This window comes from Phoenix dactylifera, unplaced genomic scaffold (assembly GCF_009389715.1).
Source record: "Phoenix dactylifera cultivar Barhee BC4 unplaced genomic scaffold, palm_55x_up_171113_PBpolish2nd_filt_p 000557F, whole genome shotgun sequence".
Classification (NCBI taxonomy): Eukaryota; Viridiplantae; Streptophyta; class Magnoliopsida; order Arecales; family Arecaceae; genus Phoenix; species Phoenix dactylifera.
The window spans coordinates 53798-72418 of record NW_024067964.1 but is presented as its reverse complement, the minus strand read 5'-3'; the positions used below and the strand labels follow the sequence as shown (position 1 = coordinate 72418).

Here is an 18621-nt window from a genome sequence, read left to right as displayed (position 1 = left end):
GCATCCCTTCGCGTTGCAACCCCACGTCTCCTTCCGTTCACGAGCATCGCCAGAATCAGCCGTCCACCTCTTTCGCATCATCCGCAGGCCAGCATCCATTCCCCATCTCAAGCTCCAAACCTCCTTCCGTTCGCGATCAGATCTTGCCAGCGTCCGCGTGCAAGGCCCAACCATCCCGAGATTCCAGCTCTCAGCGTTGGATCCTCCCAGCGTCCGTTTCAGGCCACGTCCGTGAACCAGCTCCCCCGAGTTCCCAGCATCCCGTATCTCAGCGTCTCCTCACGTCCGCGGCTTCCGTCTTCCTCGCAGTCCACGCGTCCCAGTTCCAACGATCAAGCCAGCCGTTCAGCATCCCATGAAGCATCTCATCCGCATCCGTCCGCGTTCAAGCTTCCGCGCCTGCATCCTAGAGCTTCCCAGCCATCCACGGTTCAGCTTCCACGCATCCAAACCGATCCCTAGCATCTACGATCACAGCACATCCCAGCAGCCTCCCGGATTCGCAATCATCCGAGTCCCAGTCAGGCTTCCGCGTCCGATTCTCCCGCATCCACAGCTGACGTGTCTCCACCGCGTGCGAATCTCTCGCATCCCCTTCCAAATCCCAGCCGTCCGCACCTATTCCCGTGCAAGCTGGAGGGTTCTCACGAGCTATATGAGGCTCTCTCAGCTGGGGAAGAAGGGGGATTTCATGGGGTGAAAACAGAGGAGGCCCTCTGTCAAAAGAAAAAAAAAAGAAAGGGAAACAGGGCCTCCCCTGTTTCCGAAAAGAAAAGAAAGAAAGGAAAAGGGGAGAATGAAAGGGGGAATCATTTTTAAAATGAGTGGCTAAAGTCCTAGGTGAAGGGTGATGGAGGAATCTTTGATATATTGCTTTCTTTGAAGTAAATTCTGAACCTTTGCTCTTATTGATTTATATTTTTAATGTGTTATGGGTTCTTGCATAACTATTTTGTAGATAGATTTTTAATGGTTTATGTTTATTGGCACATGGACTGCTTTAGTATTTGATTTGTCGTAGACGTAGAAGGCACGATGAATGCTTAGAAATAGAGTTCATATGTCCATAAAATATATTCCATGTTTTGATCTATTCTACTTTTACATCATTAATCAAGAATCGCAGGATTTATTCTTGAATGCGATATTATCAAGGGGGATTTCGGATCCCTAACCATTTCTATTTGATTGAACTTTGTTTATTGATCTATTATTCTCTGTTTTTTTAATTTCTGAAAATCAAAACATCATTTTAATCCACAAATTTATTCAACTGAAGATTACATCTAAAAATTACGCTAATAATCAATAGTTCGTTCCCTGAGGATTCGACCTCGGACTCCCGAGATTTTACTACTTGTGCGATTCTCCTGCACTTGGGAGAACAATTTTATTTTTGCATCAAGTTTTTGGCGCCGTTGCCGGGGAAAGTCCTAGGTGAAGGGTGATGGAGGAACCTTTGATGTATTGCTTTCTTTGAAGTAAATTCTGAACCTTTGCTCTTATTGATTTATATTTTTAATGTGTTATGGGTTCTTGCATAACTATTTTGTAGATAGATTTTTAATGGTTTATGTTTATTGGCACATGGACTGCTTTAGTATTTGATTTGTCGTAGACGTAGAAGGCACGATGAATGCTTAGAAATAGAGTTCATATGTCCATAAAATATATTCCATGTTTTGATCTATTCTACTTTTACATCATTAATCAAGAATCGCAGGATTTATTCTTGAATGCGATATTATCAAGGGGGATTCCGGATCCCTAACCATTTCTATTTGATTGAACTTTGTTTATTGATCTATTATTCTCTATTTTTTTAATTTCTGAAAATCAAAACATCATCTTAATCCACATATTTATTCAACTGAAATTATATCTAAAAATTACGCTAATAATCTATAGATCGTTCCCTGAGGATTCGACCTCGGACTCCCGAGATTTTACTATTTGTGCGATTCTCCTGCACTTGGGAGAACAATTTTATTTTTGCATCAAGTTTTTGGCGCCGTTGCCGGGGAACGGCTGATTTATTAGTATAATTTTAGAGTTAATTTTTAGTAGATTTAATCAGTATCTTATTATTTAGTCTTTTTCTTTCAAAAAAAAAAATTCTGCTGTTTTTATTTCCTGCACAGTCTGCATCAAACTCTGATATCTGAGTAATCCACCGTCTGATTGCACTCAAATTTCGTCGGCTGCTGTAGGACACATGTTTCTTTCATCTGAACGGTCTGATTGATATTCGGATACTTTTATGACCATTAAATTAATATAAACTTTGCTGCTGTCTGCTTTGGATTTTCTGTGTTTAATTTTTTTTGTTTAGAATCAGAATTTTATTATCATCATATCTCATTAACCCTTGTTGCTACTTGAAAATTGATAAGAACTTTAAGAAAAGATCAAGGGTAATCATTAAAAAAAATAAATAAATAAAAAAACAAAAAAAACAAACAAATAAATAAACTCTGAAATTTTGTATGCTAGGTTGGAATAGGGACAACACTGGACGTCTGAGTCGACAACCTTTTGACAATTCCTTAGGACACATCCTTGAAATTCCTTCGCAGTATCTCACACCTTGTGAGATGGCAAATTTTCCTGATGATGTAGGAAGTCACCATGGTGATGAAGGTAGACCCCCAGTTATGACACTTCGACAATACTTACATCCCACTAGGACTAGTCAACCTTCATGCATGATTATTCCTGAAAATGTAGGACACTTTGAAATCAAACCAGGAGTTATTCAATTGCTGCCCAAGTATCATGGAATGGAATCTGAGAACCCTTATCTTCACCTTAAGGATTTTGAGGAAATTAGCATCACATTTAGAGTGCCAAATGTATCGGAAGATGTCCTTAAATTGACCTTGTTTCCTTTTTCCTTAAAGGATAAAGCCAAAATATGGCTGAACTCCTTGAGACCTAGATCGCTAGGAACATGGCAGGATATGCAAAGAGAATTCTTGAAAAAATTCTTTCCCGTACAAAGGACTAACTTTTTGAAAAGACACATTAGTAACTTCCAACAAAAAGACCATGAAACATTTTATGAATGCTGGGAGAGATTTAAAGATTTGCTTCTCTCTTGTCCTCATCATGGGTTTGAAACATGGAGAACCATTAGTTTCTTTTACGAAGGGTTGTCCCCACAGTTGAAACAATTTATAGAAACTATGTGCAATGGTTTATTTCTGGAAAAGCAACCCGATGAGGCATGGGACTATTTAGACTCTCTCGCAGAGACTGCACAATTATGGGATACAGGGGATAGAGTGAATAAACCCTTGCCTAAGACTACTAGCATTCCACACGGGGGCCTTTACAACCTTAATACTCAGGATGATATTCAAGCTAAAATGGCAGCCCTTACTAGGAAGGTAGAGGAAATTGAACTTAGAAGGATTGAACCCGTCAAGACCGTAGAGCATAACAACGAGTGTTGTAGGATTTGCGAGATGCCTGGCCATCTCATCACTGATTGCCCCACAATACCCGCATTCAAGGAAGTCTTGCACGATCAGGCCAATGTTATGAATACCTATCAAAAATCTTTCAATAATCCTTTTTCGGGTACTTACAACCCTGGATGGAAGAACCATCCAAATTTCAGGTGGAGGAATGACCAACCTCAACAAGTATATAACCCAACTCCTCCACCACCGCAACCTCATTATGCACACGCACCCCCTCAAAAACCCAGTCTCGAAGAAACTTTGCAATCTTTCATGCAAGGTCAAGCTAAAATCAATGATGACTTAAGAAATCAACTGACAACGCTGACCACTGCTTTAAGTGCTCAAGAGAAAGGTAAGCTACCAGCTCAACCACAACCTAATCCTCAAATCTATGGCGGTAGCAATGCATCATCTTCAACTTCGCATAAAGAACAAGCAAAGAGTATAATAACATTGCGAAGTGGAAAGATTATTGACCGACCAGTCCCAGAACAAACTCAAGCCATACCTGATTCTGACCCTTTAAAGACAAAAGAAAAGGATAACGAAGAAACTGAAGCACCAACATCTACTGAAAAAATTGAATGTCCTTTTCCTGCACCATTTCCACAAAGATTAAAGCCCTTGCAAAAGCTTGAACCAAACTCTGAAATTCTTGAGCTTTTTAAGCAAGTAAAAATTAATGTACCTCTTCTTGATGCAATCAAACAAGTGCCTTCCTATGCAAAATTTTTAAAAGATTTGTGCACTGTCAAGCGTCGTTTAAATGTCAAGAAGAAGGCATTTCTGGCTGAAAATGTGAGTGCAATTTTACAGCATAACATTCTTCCTAAATATAAGGATCCAGGTTGTCCAACTATCTCGTGCATCATTGGCAATTTTAGGATTGAGCGAGCATTGCTAGATTTAGGAGCGAGTGTGAATTTGTTGCCATATACGGTATATGAGCAACTCGGTTTGGGTGAGTTGAAGCCAACAATTGTGACCTTACAATTAGCTGACAGGTCAGTGAAGGTTCCTAGAGGGATTATCGAAGATGTGTTGGTCCAAGTAGACAAGTTCTATTTTCCTGTTGATTTTATCGTACTGGACACACATCCGGCTTCCAATTCACCATCTCAGATTCCGGTCATCTTAGGACGTCCATTCCTTGCAACTTCTAATGCATTGATCAATTGTAGGAATGGTGTCATGAAGCTTTCTTTCGGAAATATGACCTTGGAACTGAACGTCTTTAGTATAGGTAAACAACCCAGTGATCATGAAGAAAGTAAAGAAGTTGAATGGGTTGAAACCATTGCGGAAGAATATTTGTTAAAAGAAACATTTACTGAATCGGCCGACAATGGTTTAATAGATTGGTGTTCTGAAGGTACTGCTAATGATGTGGTCCCACCTGGTTTAGATAATTCGGATGTTATGATGGTCAATGGGTGGAGACCGAGAATAGAGGAATTTGAACATTTGCCATCTCGAGGAACAAAGATAGTACCATCCTATGAACAAGCACCTAAGCTCGAGTTGAAACCTTTACCGAAGGAACTCAAGTATGCCTTTCTTGGATCCGATGACACTTTTCCTATAATCATCTCATCTGATCTTGATCATGCCCAAGAAAGAAAATTACTTGGTGTTCTAAAGAATCATAGAGGAGCTTTAGGGTGGTCTATTGCAGACTTGAAGGGGATTAGCCCTTTAATTTGCACGCACCGGATATATTTGGAGGACAATGCCAAAACCACAAGGCAAATGCAACGCAGGTTGAATCCTACGATGAGAGATGTGGTTAAAGCAGAAGTCCTCAAGTTGCTTGACGTGGGTATTATTTACCCAATTTCCGATAGCAAGTGGGTGAGTCCAACTCAAGTCGTGCCCAAAAAAGCAGGTCTGACAGTAGTCAAAAATGAGCAGGGTGAGTTAGTCCCGACTCGTGTCCCGACGAGTTGGCGCATGTGTGTTGACTACCGCAAATTGAATTTGGTCACTAGGAAAGATCACTTTCCCCTACCCTTCCTAGACCAAGTTTTGGAAAGAGTTGCAGGACATAATTTTTATTGTTTTCTCGATGGCTATTCTGGATACTACCAAATCGAGATTTCACCAGAAGATCAAGAGAAGACTACTTTCACTTGTCCTTTTGGTACATTCGCTTTCCGTCGGATGCCGTTCGGGTTATGTAATGCACCTGCAACATTTCAAAGATGCATGCTCAGTATTTTTGAAGACATGAACGAAAAATTTTTAGAAGTGTTTATGGATGATTTCTCTATTTTTGGTGATTCTTTTGATGATTGTTTATTACATTTACAAGCAGTCTTAGCTCGATGCATGGAAAAGAATCTGATACTAAATTGGGAGAAATGCCACTTCATGGTGCCAAAGGGAATTGTCCTAGGACATATTGTTTCATCGAAGGGCATGGAAGTTGATAGAGCTAAGATTGATTTAATCGCCAAGCTACCTGCACCCAAGACAGTTAGAGATGTTAGATCATTTTTGGGTCATGCCGGATTTTATAGGAGGTTCATCAAGGACTTTAGTGTCATAGCCCGACCATTATGTAACCTCCTATCCCTTGATACACCGTTCAATTGGACTGAAACATGTCAAGAGGCATTCGAAAAATTGAAGGCTATGCTTAGCACTGCACCCATCGTGCGACCACCTGATTGGTCGTTACCTTTTGAGATCATGTGCGATGCTAGTGACTATGCGATAGGAGCTGTCCTAGGACAACGCAAGGATAATAAGCCATATGTCATCTACTATGCAAGCAAAACCTTAAATGATGCTCAAATGAATTACACCACCACCGAGAAGGAATTGCTTGCAGTAGTATTTGCATTAGACAAATTTCGTTCTTATATCCTTGGTGCTCCTATTGTTATCTTTACAGATCATGCAGCGCTAAAATATTTATTGGATAAGAAAGATGCCAAACCACGCTTAATACGATGGATACTTTTACTCCAAGAATTTGACATCACTATCAAAGATAAAAAGGGAGTAGAAAATGTAGTTGCTGACCATTTATCACGGCTAGTTTTTAATGATTCGGTGCCACAGTTGCCCATCAAGGACTCGTTCCCTGAAGAGCAATTGTTTGCACTTTCTACTATGCCATGGTTTGCTGATATTGTAAACTTTCTTGTCACGAACCGGATGCCGGAGCATTGGGGATCGAATGATAAGAATAATTTTTTACGTGAAGTAAGAAGTTATTATTATGATGCCCCCTATTTGTTCAAGTATTGCAATGATCAAATCTTTAGAAGATGTATTCCGGATCATGAGATACAAAGTGTACTCTCTTTTTGTCACGCCAATGCTTGCGGAGGACACTTTGCATCTAAGAAAACAGCAGCTAAGGTGTTACAATGTGGTTTTTATTGGCCTACACTATTTAAAGATGCCCACGAGTTCTGTAGGACATGTGACCCATGTCAGCGTGTTGGAAATCTAACTCGTAGGCAAATGATGCCTCTTCAGCCCATTACTGCTATTGAAATTTTTGACATGTGGGGTATTGATTTCATGGGTCCGTTTCCACCATCTTTTGGCCATGAGTATATTTTAGTTGGTGCTGAGTATGTGTCAAAATGGGTAGAAGCTGTTGCCTGTAGAACTAATGATCACAAACCTGTTTTGAAATTTCTAAAAGAAAATATTTTTTCACGATTTGGGATGCCCAAGGTTATAATCAGTGATGGGGGAAAACATTTCTGTAACAAACCTTTTCAGATCCTGTTACGAAAGTACGGTATCACTCATAGAATTGCAACTCCTTATCACCCGCAGACTAGTGGCCAAGTTGAGTTAGCTAATCGGGAGATTAAACGAATTTTAGAGAAAACGGTGAATCCATCACGCAAAGACTGGTCTTTAAAACTTTCTGACGCATTGTGGGCTTACCGTACTGCTTATAAAACTATTCTTGGTTTGTCCCCGTATCGGCTAGTCTATGGAAAAGCATGTCATCTACCTGTTGAAATAGAGCATAAATCATATTGGGCCATTAGAAAATTAAATTTTGAATTGTCCGATGCTGGTTTAGCTCGAAAATTACAATTAAGTGAGTTGAATGAAATTCGTCGGGATGCGTATGACAATGCTAGACTTTGTAAAGAACGAATAAAAATTAGGCATGATAAATCAATTCTAAGAAAATCTTTTGAACCTGCACAAAAAGTTCTTTTGTATGACTCTCGCTTACATCTGTTTCCTGGAAAGTTACGATCAAGATGGACAGGTCCTTTCATTGTAAAAACTGTTTTTCCACACGGGGCAATTGAAATTGAGAATCCACAGGATGGCAAAATTTTTAAGGTTAATGGACACAGATTAAAACCTTTTCTTGAAAATTTTGCAGATGAAGAGGACTCCTTTTCCTTGGGGGAGCCTTCTTATGACTGAACATGAAGGCCAAGGTATGTGTATATTAGTTAGAATTATTATTTTTTTTCTTTTATTTCTAGTTTTCTTCTTATTTTGTAGGTCTTCTTTTCTGGAAATCAACAGCTCAAGGTATTCTTCTTCTCTCTATTATTTTCTCTATTGTCTCTCATATATAGTTTTCTTGCATTTTTTTAACATTGAGGACAATGCAATGTTTAAGTTGGGGGGAGGAAAATATTTTGATCAAAAAAAAAAAAAAAAAAAAAAACTTGTTTTTGCATTTGATTTATTCTATTACTTTCTTTTCTGAGCAAATGCACATGTATTTTCATATTGAGTTTGTGCAACTATTAATGCAAGGAATACATGCATACTATGACTGATCAGTGACCTATTATTAGATCCCCACACGTGTACTTAATGATAATAGGAAAGCCTCAGGAGTTCACATTTATTAACTGCATTTTTGTTAGCCTTATCCGTAAAAGAAGTATGAGTATCCTTGTTCGTACCATAAGGTTCAAGATTTGGTTTTCACATAAAGATAGAGGTTGAATATCCCAGTTAGATTACTTAGGTGCCTTATGATCCAACCTTGGTTGACCTATAGTCACGATGCAGTCACATATATAATAAAAAAATATATATATGGTTCAGTCTATCTTCTCTTTTCTTGCACAAAAAAAAAAAAAAAAAAAAAACCTTATGATGACAAGTCTGGCCTCGTGGCGTAGTCTGATTCGAGTAATTAAGCCCGAGGGGTGTTTCACCTAATGTCTTGAGCCAACTGGATCGGGGGTCATTGGCTGAAAGCTCGCTATATGGATCTTACTAGAGCCTAATGGGGTTGGACTATTGTAATCTTCATATGTGTTTAAAAATAAAAATAAAAATAAGCATGAATAGGGTTGGTTGGATTGAACCTAGTGATATGTGGTAATGGCTGGTTTGACTCCATTGTATTGGACCTCTGTGTATCCGGGTTGTTTAGTTGGGATTGATAGCTCTTTCTTTATATGCGAACCATTCTTGACAAATTTAGACAACAAGTGATATTCTGAAAATTTGATGGATCAGGTTCTAATAAAGTGTAGAAAATATTTGTGGACTTGAGTAGTGCACCTAAAACTCAGGCGGTGCTCTGTTGTGGTGGAGGTATTAGTACTCTGAGAAAGTCATATGATTTGATGCACACTACACTTTTATATTCCTTGCTTTGACAGTTGCCATACTTGAAAATATATATCGATTAATTACATGTGTATTAGCTTAGAATTTATTTCACATTTTTTTATTATGATCTCATGTCATGTTATATCATGTATGATGTTTGTGGGTAGCATCCCTGAAAACCCTCACGAGACAACACTCGTCCACTAGGGTAACCTAGGGGTTTAACGGCTTGTTGCACGTGCTAAGTGCAATCGTGATTCCTACGAAAGTGAGTACTTATTTTAATTTTATGCAATTAGTTCTAATAAAATATCAAAGGTTAAACCACACCTTTTGTACTCTCATTTTATTATTTGCTCGTTAATTGCTAGAGACTAGCAATAAGCTAGTTGGGGGGTGTGATGAGAGCACAAAAGTGCGATCTACACATCACTCAAATTAGTATTATTGCTAACAAATGATGATAGAAGTGCTGTATTAATATTATATTTTTGTGGGGTGCAGGTGATCGTAAATTAAAGTTAAAATACGTATTGGGTCCCAAAAGATGCATCACCATATGCGACCAGCCAACCATATGGGTCAACCCCAGTTGCATACTAGAAGGAGGTTAAGTTCAGCCTTTCAGGTTCACTGCAGCCAATTCAAAGCAACCTGTGCACCCGTTTATGATTCTCCCACTTCATCTCATGCGTGCAACCCAGCTTCTCCCGTGAGTGATCCTCCACGTGCTCATCCAGCATCGTGCGATCCAGCCTTCTCCGCATCCCTTCGCGTTGCAACCCCACGTCTCCTTCCGTTCACGAGCATCGCCAGAATCAGCCGTCCACCTCTTTCGCATCATCCGCAGGCCAGCATCCATTCCCCATCTCAAGCTCCAAACCTCCTTCCGTTCGCGATCAGATCTTGCCAGCGTCCGCGTGCAAGGCCCAACCATCCCGAGATTCCAGCTCTCAGCGTTGGATCCTCCCAGCGTCCGTTTCAGGCCACGTCCGTGAACCAGCTCCCCCGAGTTCCCAGCATCCCGTATCTCAGCGTCTCCTCACGTCCGCGGCTTCCGTCTTCCTCGCAGTCCACGCGTCCCAGTTCCAACGATCAAGCCAGCCGTTCAGCATCCCATGAAGCATCTCATCCGCATCCGTCCGCGTTCAAGCTTCCGCGCCTGCATCCTAGAGCTTCCCAGCCATCCACGGTTCAGCTTCCACGCATCCAAACCAATCCCTAGCATCTACGATCACAGCACATCCCAGCAGCCTCCCGGATTCGCAATCATCCGAGTCCCAGTCAGGCTTCCGCGTCCGATTCTCCCGCATCCACAGCTGATGTGTCTCCACCGCGTGCGAATCTCTCGCATCCCCTTCCAAATCCCAGCCGTCCGCACCTATTCCCGTGCAAGCTGGAGGGTTCTCACGAGCTATATGAGGCTCTCTCAGCTGGGGAAGAAGGGGGATTTCATGGGGTGAAAACAGAGGAGGCCCTCTGTCAAAAGAAAAAAAAAAGAAAGGGAAACAGGGCCTCCCCTGTTTCCGAAAAGAAAAGAAAGAAAGGAAAAGGGGAGAATGAAAGGGGGAATCATTTTTAAAATGAGTGGCTAAAGTCCTAGGTGAAGGGTGATGGAGGAACCTTTGATGTATTGCTTTCTTTGAAGTAAATTCTGAACCTTTGCTCTTATTGATTTATATTTTTAATGTGTTATGGGTTCTTGCATAACTATTTTGTAGATAGATTTTTAATGGTTTATGTTTATTGGCACATGGATTGCTTTAGTATTTGATTTGTCGTAGACGTAGAAGGCACGATGAATGCTTAGAAATAGAGTTCATATGTCCATAAAATATATTCCATGTTTTGATCTATTCTACTTTTACATCATTAATCAAGAATCGCAGGATTTATTCTTGAATGCGATATTATCAAGGGGGATTCCAGATCCCTAACCATTTCTATTTGATTGAACTTTGTTTATTGATGTATTATTATCTGTTTTTTTAATTTCTGAAAATCAAAACATCATCTTAATCCACATATTTATTCAACTGAAATTATATCTAAAAATTACGCTAATAATCTATAGATCGTTCCCTGAGGATTCGACCTCGGACTCCCGAGATTTTACTATTTGTGCGATTCTCCTGCACTTGGGAGAACAATTTTATTTTTGCATCAGGAGGTGCTGAAAAGGTTCAGCCTGGAAAACTCCAAAAGGGGTCTATTACCCCTTAGGCATGAGATTCATCTCTCCAAGAAGATGTGCCCCAACACATCTGAAGAGATTCAACGCATGAGCAGGATCCCTTATGCTTCTGCAATAGGGAGCTTCATGTATGCTATGCTGTGTACACGACCTGATATAGTTCTTGCTGTGAGTGTCACTAGCAAATATCAGTCGAATCCAGGCAAAGAGCACTGGACAGCTGTGAAGAACATTCTTAAGTACTTGAGAAGAACTAAAGATTTGTTCTTGGTCTTTGGAGGAGCATCAGAGTTAAAGATAGAAGGATACACAGATTCAGACTTTATGACTGATATTGATGATAGAAAGTCTACATCTGGATATGTGTTCTTGTGCAATAGTGGTACGGTAAATTGGAAGAGTTCTAAACAACCGATCATTGCTGATTCTACCATGGAAGCTGAGTATATCGCCGCCTCTGAAGCTGCAAAGGAAGACTTCCGGTTCAAGAAATTCATTGCAGAGCTAGATGTAATGCCATCAGATGCCATCATACTCTACTGCGATAATAATGGCACCATAGCTTTTGCTAAGGAGCCAAGATCTCATCAGAAGTCCAAGCACATAAAGCGGCGCTTTCACCTCATACGCGACTACCTCAAGAAGAAATATGTCGAGATGCAGATAGTAGACTCCGCGGACAATGTGGCGGATCCGCTCACTAAGTAGCTAAGTCAGCAGAAGACTGAAGCCCACCTTGAGAAGATGGAATTTAGATATATGACTGATTGGCTTTAGTGCAAGTGGAAGATTGTTAGATATATGCCCTAGAAGCCAATCTAGCTGACACATTATTAATTCTGGAACATAATTTTGTACTTGACTTTATTATTATTGAATAATAAATGGGCATCTTTTTCATTCATATTGTTTATATGTCTATGAATCATTCAAGAAATTAATAAGATGATGATACATATTCTCAAGAGTTGAGAATTTGAGCCATGTATCATTGGTGATTAATTTCTAAATTCTCCTGATCAATGGATCATCACGAGGACGGTGATTGATCCGATCAGTGCACAGATTGCTTTTCTTATGGTTGGACAAGACTCGAGTCCACAGTGTAGGGACACTGAAGTGATAGTGCAGGTGCTTGTTAGAGAACAAGGATACTGAGCGTGACCAAGATAAGAAGTCACTTGGATGTCTATCCACTCGTCAGTGACTTGCTTGATGTTGCAGTAGTGTAACTGGTCTTTTGACCTGCGGTGATTCGGCTACTCACAGTAAGGTTATTGTAGTTTGACTACACATATATATGGTCTCTAGTCATATGGGTCCTTGTAGTATAGATTGGCTGCAGTAGGTTCACTGTAGGAGTAGGGTATGCACCTACATGGAATCTATCGACCTTGATAGATGAGTAGTGATCCTATGTGATTTATTAGACTAAGTTCTAAGACCTTGGCCAGGGCAGTATATACAGTGGAGAAAGAGTTTTCCACTCTCGAACTCAAGTCGAATAAATCTAGACATATGACAGACGACGGGGTTTGACGAGTTATCCATGACCTCCGGTGTGTAGGGATCCACGATAGAAGGACTGTATCATACGATAACTGCACCTAAAGGTTCATCATTTCATTCTACTGGATTGCCACTACATGCTGCTAGGTGTCACTGGTGGATGGTGAAACTCACAGGGACCATCTTGATGGTCGATGATCCCTGGTGAGTTGAGTTGAAATTGTTTCAATCCATTGAAAGGAGTTTTTAATGATATTGTGATAGAGATCGCAATATATATCTCACTACCAGTCAGAATAGAACCTACGGGGTCACACACATTAGAGGTATTGATCGATCCGATGGTTGAATTGTGATTAGGAATCACAAATAATCAATTTGATTGATAATTGGTTAACCCGCTAAGAGTTAGTGAGTTGAAGAAGGAATAATTGCAATCGGATTGCAATTTAATTTAATTAATTAGATTTAATTAATTGGACTTGATCATGAGTCCTACTTGGAGTAGGATCCTTAGAGTCCTAATTGGATTAGGATTTCAAATTAAATTAGAGTCTACTTGAAGTAGGATTTCTAAAGTCCTAATTGCCTTAGGGCTGAAATTTAATAAATCCTAATTAGATTAGGATTTTCTTAAGTTCTAATTAATTTTAATCTAATTAATCTTATAACTCCTAATTGGATTAGAATTGAAGAGTTCAATAGAGTCATGGTTCAATTAAATCCTAATTGGATTAAGATTTGGAATGAAAGGAAATGGGTGCTCCTAATTCTATTTGGAATAGAATTGAACCTGTGCATTGGACCCAACCCTCCCCACTTAATTTGATTAAGTGGGGGCCGATGAAATGGGATAACCTTGCTTCCGTGCGTGGAGAAAAAAGGAGGGGCGTACGCCCCTCCTAACTAGCCAACTAAAGAGATAAATAGGAACTCATCCTTATCTCTTAAGGAATTAAAAGGAGGAGGGATTTCGGCCCCTCCTCTCATGCTTTCCTTGGGGATTTTGGCAGCAAGGAACTCCTCTCCCATTCCTCCATTCATCCGCAAGAAAAGAAGGGAAAAGAAGCTAGTGGCTCGGGCCTTCTTCCTCCCTTCTTTGGTTCCAACATGAAGAAAAAGAAAAGGCTGCGAAAGGGCCTTTAGATCTTCTTCCTTGGCTCTTCCTTCTTCTTCCTCCTCTCAAGGCAATCAAAGGTTGATTCAAAGGAGAGGACTTCAGCCATCAATAGCTATCTTTGCAAGAGAGCTGGCACCCCGGAAAGATCTAAAAACTTCGATCGGTGCTTTGCCTCGTGTGGATACCCGTAGAGGCCGGATGCATGTGCGGCTTCCATCGAACCTTCAACAAATCCACATAAATCAGATTTGTGGAGACCATCTACCCACACAAGATGAAAATCTGATTTTCTTAATCATCCAAAAATGGTTTAAAATAATTTAATCCTAATCCATCTACAAATGGTTTTAAAACACGTCATGTGATGAACGGGATCTGCGGATGGCCTTCCCCTGCAGATCTAAAAATTTTTGGAATTTTTCTGCGGCATGTGACAGATCCTAACATCATGACTTTACATGTGTCAAGACTTATGTATCGTGAATTCTCATGCATCCTGAATTAGGTATCATGAATCCTCATGTATCAAGAATTTAAATTTCAGACTTTCTTTTTGTCATATGTCTTCCCCTTAAGTATATAATATGTGCCTCTTTGTTTAAGGGTTAATACTCTCATATTTTCTCCCTTGTTCTCATATTTTCTCCCCTATTCAATCTTTTTTATAGAATTTGCTTTTAGTTTATCTCTTATATTTTCTCCCCCTTTTTGTTATCATCAAAAAGATTAATTGAATAAATAAAAGGGATAGCATTATAACAACCATTCACAAAGATCATAACTCAAAAGATAATATTGTATTCAGTCAATTAAAAGTAGTTCAACAACAAAAGACATAAGTCAAAAATACATACAAGAGCCAGAAAAACTCTAATCACTAATCAAGAGGTGCTCCTATAGTCCTATCACTAGGCCTAGATGGATCTAATGGCTGAGATGGAACTCTAGATCTCCTAGTATAGGTAGTTAGGGGAGGTCTGGTCTGATGAGAGTGAGACGGTCTGCGAGAAGAAGAAGTCCTGAGAGCTGGCTGGCTCTGTGCTGAGACCTCAGAATCAGCTGCTCGAGACTCAATGGGATTATGTAGCTTTCTCTCAATAGAAATCAGCCTATATGAAAGACTCATTACCTGTGCCGATACACCCATGATCTGTGCTGATAATCTATCTGATAAGCTCTCTAGCTGACCCGTCAGCCTTTCTGTCTCATATCAGCCACCCTACTCAACTGTTCATCCATGAAACTAGTAGGTGCTCATGGCTTCGACACATACTGTGGTGCTGATGATGAAGGTCTTGCCTCTGGCTATGAAAAAGGATGCTCGACATGTGCCTCTGGCTCTGGAATGGAATCTCTGGGTTCTGGTAAATCAGGCTCAGCTGCCTGTCTCACTGGCTCCTGCCTTGAAGCTCTACATATCCACTGCCCTTCCAACTTCTGGTATCCCATGTGCTGGAGTGTCCGTTCGTTGTAAGTATCAGTGTGTAGTAGGCCTCTAGAAATCTCTCCATCCAAACTGATCTGATGCTGCCGAAATATCAAAGTGAGAATCATACCATAGGGTAAGGAAGCCTTGACCCTAGATACAGCCTTACGCATCTACCTCAGTATCATCGCAGGGAGATTCAGGGGAATGCCTTGAATAACATACTCCATGATAACCAACTCCCGCTCCAACACATAGTCAAAACGCCCAACCTTCGGAAATAAGATTCTGCCAATGAAACTGTGAAGTAGGTGCATCTCGGCTGATAGTGAACTCACAATCAGGTCATCAAAATAATCCACATCATCACGCTCCAACACCAACTGTAAAGCTTTCAGTTTGACCTTTGATCTCATGGGCACTGAACTCTGTCTCGGTAAGCGTAGAAGTCGATTGTAACTCTCCTTTATAAGCACCATCCGAACTCGGACATCTAACTCGATCCCGCCCGACCCTACCCGAAGTGAAGAGTAGAACTCTCTAATTAATCTAGAGTATGTCGGCACATCCAAAGAGCACAGATACTCCCAACCTTGCTGCTGAATCCATGATCTCAAATGGAACCCCTCCCGATCTAGAAATCCAAAATCAATCTTTCTTCCAATGGTGACGGGCCTTCCGGCAAATCTAGCAAGATCAACCAATGGGGAAAGAGGTTGGAAAGACTCTACACGTGCGTCGGCTTGTGGAGGAACATCATCTTGCCCTCTATCTCGCTCCTCAGCCGTAGATGAATGAGTAACCCTCCTAGGTCACTTGGCCATGGCTCCTTTGGTGCCATCTTCACCCAATCCTTCCGTACAAGATGATCTACTGGCTTGGGAGAGGAAAGAATAGGGTTTTACTGGTGATTGGAGGTCAATAGAGGAGTGGAAAGGGGTTTTCTAAGGGGTTAGGGCTTGTTTGGAAGAGTGAAATGCCCAAAATAGGGGTTTCAGCCGACCTTAAAAAGAAGAGGGTCCTGCCATCGAGTCGACTCGAGCCATTGTTCGGGTTGGCTCGAGGTGGAGTCGACCCGACCATGGTCTCGGGTCGACCCGAGATTAGCCCCAAAAAAAAAAATTGTTGATTTTCACTGATCTGATCCTTATTGAATTTTCAAGGGTCAATAATGCTCATGAGGAGAGGCTCTAAATTGATCATTTGAGCAATGTTTCAAATCATATGAGAATATTTTGGAGATGAGAGGAGTGTATCATATGGGAAGAGTGCTCTGAAATCACTTGGAATGCAATAACTCCTCTTTTCGGCTTTGAAAGGCTCTAACTCTTCTTTGGTGGTTGATTCACTTGAATACTCTCTTTGGAATGTATATTATCTTCTTCTTTATACTTAGAACCACCTCTCATAGCTTAACTCCTCGAAAACTAGCCGTTAGAGAGGAGAAAAGAGCCGTTCTGACAATACTATGCGTCCTGACAAAGTATCCGTTGGGATCAGAGTCGACTCACCCATCTTAGAGTTGGCTCGGCTGAAGTAGGAGATGCCTCGTGAAAATCTGGAGTTCACTCGAATTCGAGCTCTTGCAAATAGGCTCTCTGTCGACTCGCCCATGACATCTTCAGAAGTGAAATATCCGCTCTTTTCCAGGAGACAGCTCGAGCATTTTCGGAGTCAGCTCGCGTTCTGGTCTGTGAAAAAATGCTCTCGGCCATTTTCTGTAAGAGTCGACTCGTGAACAGTTCGAGTCGACTCGGCCACTATGTTGAAGAAATTATTTTGCGGCTTCAATTTGTGGGAGACGGCTTGAAACTTTTGGGAGTCGACTCGCGCACTGTAGCTTGAAAACTTGTTCTCTGTCTTTCTCTATAAGAATCGACTTGTGAATAGTTGGAGTCGGCTCGCACTCTGCGACTTGAAAATCAACTCTCTGTCTTTTCTGTAAGAGTCGACTCGCCTCATCTGGAAGTTGGCTCGAGGAAGTGCCAGACAGTAACCATGTGCCAGAGTCGACTCGAGAATTCTGGGAGTTGACTCGAGTGCAGGGCAAAGACTTAAATAGTTCCAAATATGAGTAAAACTCAACTTAAAATTCTTGAACCATTTTCTAAAGCATTCTTTCAAGTTTAAGAGTATTTTAACTGAAACACTCACTTGAATTATTAGTACAATATGAAATATACTTAAGTGTTTTGGGCTCATCAAAATCAAATAGAGGATTAACAATCACTCAGCAACTACAGAAACTCTTAGATAACAAATTCATCCGCCTGAGTGTGTCTCCATAGGGAGCTCCTGTGTTATTTGTAAAGAAGAAAGATAGAAGTTTTGGCTGTGTATTGCTTTTAGGGAGCAGAACAAGGTGACTATGAAGAATAAATATTTCTTGCCTCGAATTGATGATTTGTTTGATCAGCTGCAAGGTGTTCAAGTCTTCTGAAGATAGATTTGTGGTTTGATTATCATTGATTAAAAATAAAAGCTAAAGATGTGCCTATGATTGCATTTCGAGCCAGGTATGGTCATTATGAATTCTTGGTTATATCTTTTGGACTAACTAATGTACCTACTGTCTTTATGGATTTGATGAATAGAGTCTCCAAGCAATTCTTGGATCGATTTATTGTTGTTTTCATAGACAACATTGAGAGTGCTACTGCAAACTCTATAGGAGGAGAAGCTCTATGCCAAGCTGAGCAAATGTGAATTCTGGTTGTATAACATTTCATTCCTTGGGCATGTGATTTCTAAAAAAAAATTTCAGCAGACCCAAAGAAAATAGAAGTAGTGTGAATTAGCCTCGTCCTACTAGTGTGACTCAAATTTGAAACTTCTTGAATTTGGCTGGGTACTATAGGAGGTTGTAGAAGGATTTTCTCAAATAGTTACTTCTTTGATTTGCTTAACCCAGAAACAAGCAAGGTTTAATTGGAACGAGGATTGTGAACAAAGCTTCCAAGAGTTAAAGCAAAGGTTGGTATCTGCTCCAATTCTCACTCTTAATCTAGTTCTGGAGGTTTCACAAACTATAGTGATGTCTACAAAAAAGGGTTGGGTTGTGTGCTAATGCAAAATAATAAAGTAGTGGCCTATGCCTCTAGACAGCTGAAGTTCTATGAGCAAAATTATCCAATGCATGATCTAGAGCTAGCAACGGTAGTTTTGCCATTAAAAATTTGGCGACACTACCTACATGGGGAGCCATGTAAAGTTTCACCGATCACAAAAGCTTAAAGTACCTATTTACTCAGAAGGAGCTAAATATGAAGCATAGAAGATGGCTTAAGCTACTGAAAGATTATGATTTAAGTATTACCTAGAAAAGCTAATATGGTGG

General features: G+C 40.5%; 1 pseudogene; it reads right to left on the bottom strand.

Annotated features, from left to right (window-relative positions):
* Positions 1–3017: 3017 nt before the first annotated feature.
* Positions 3018–3115, bottom strand: LOC120106526 (annotated as a pseudogene).
* Between the last annotated feature and the right edge of the window lie 15506 nt (positions 3116–18621).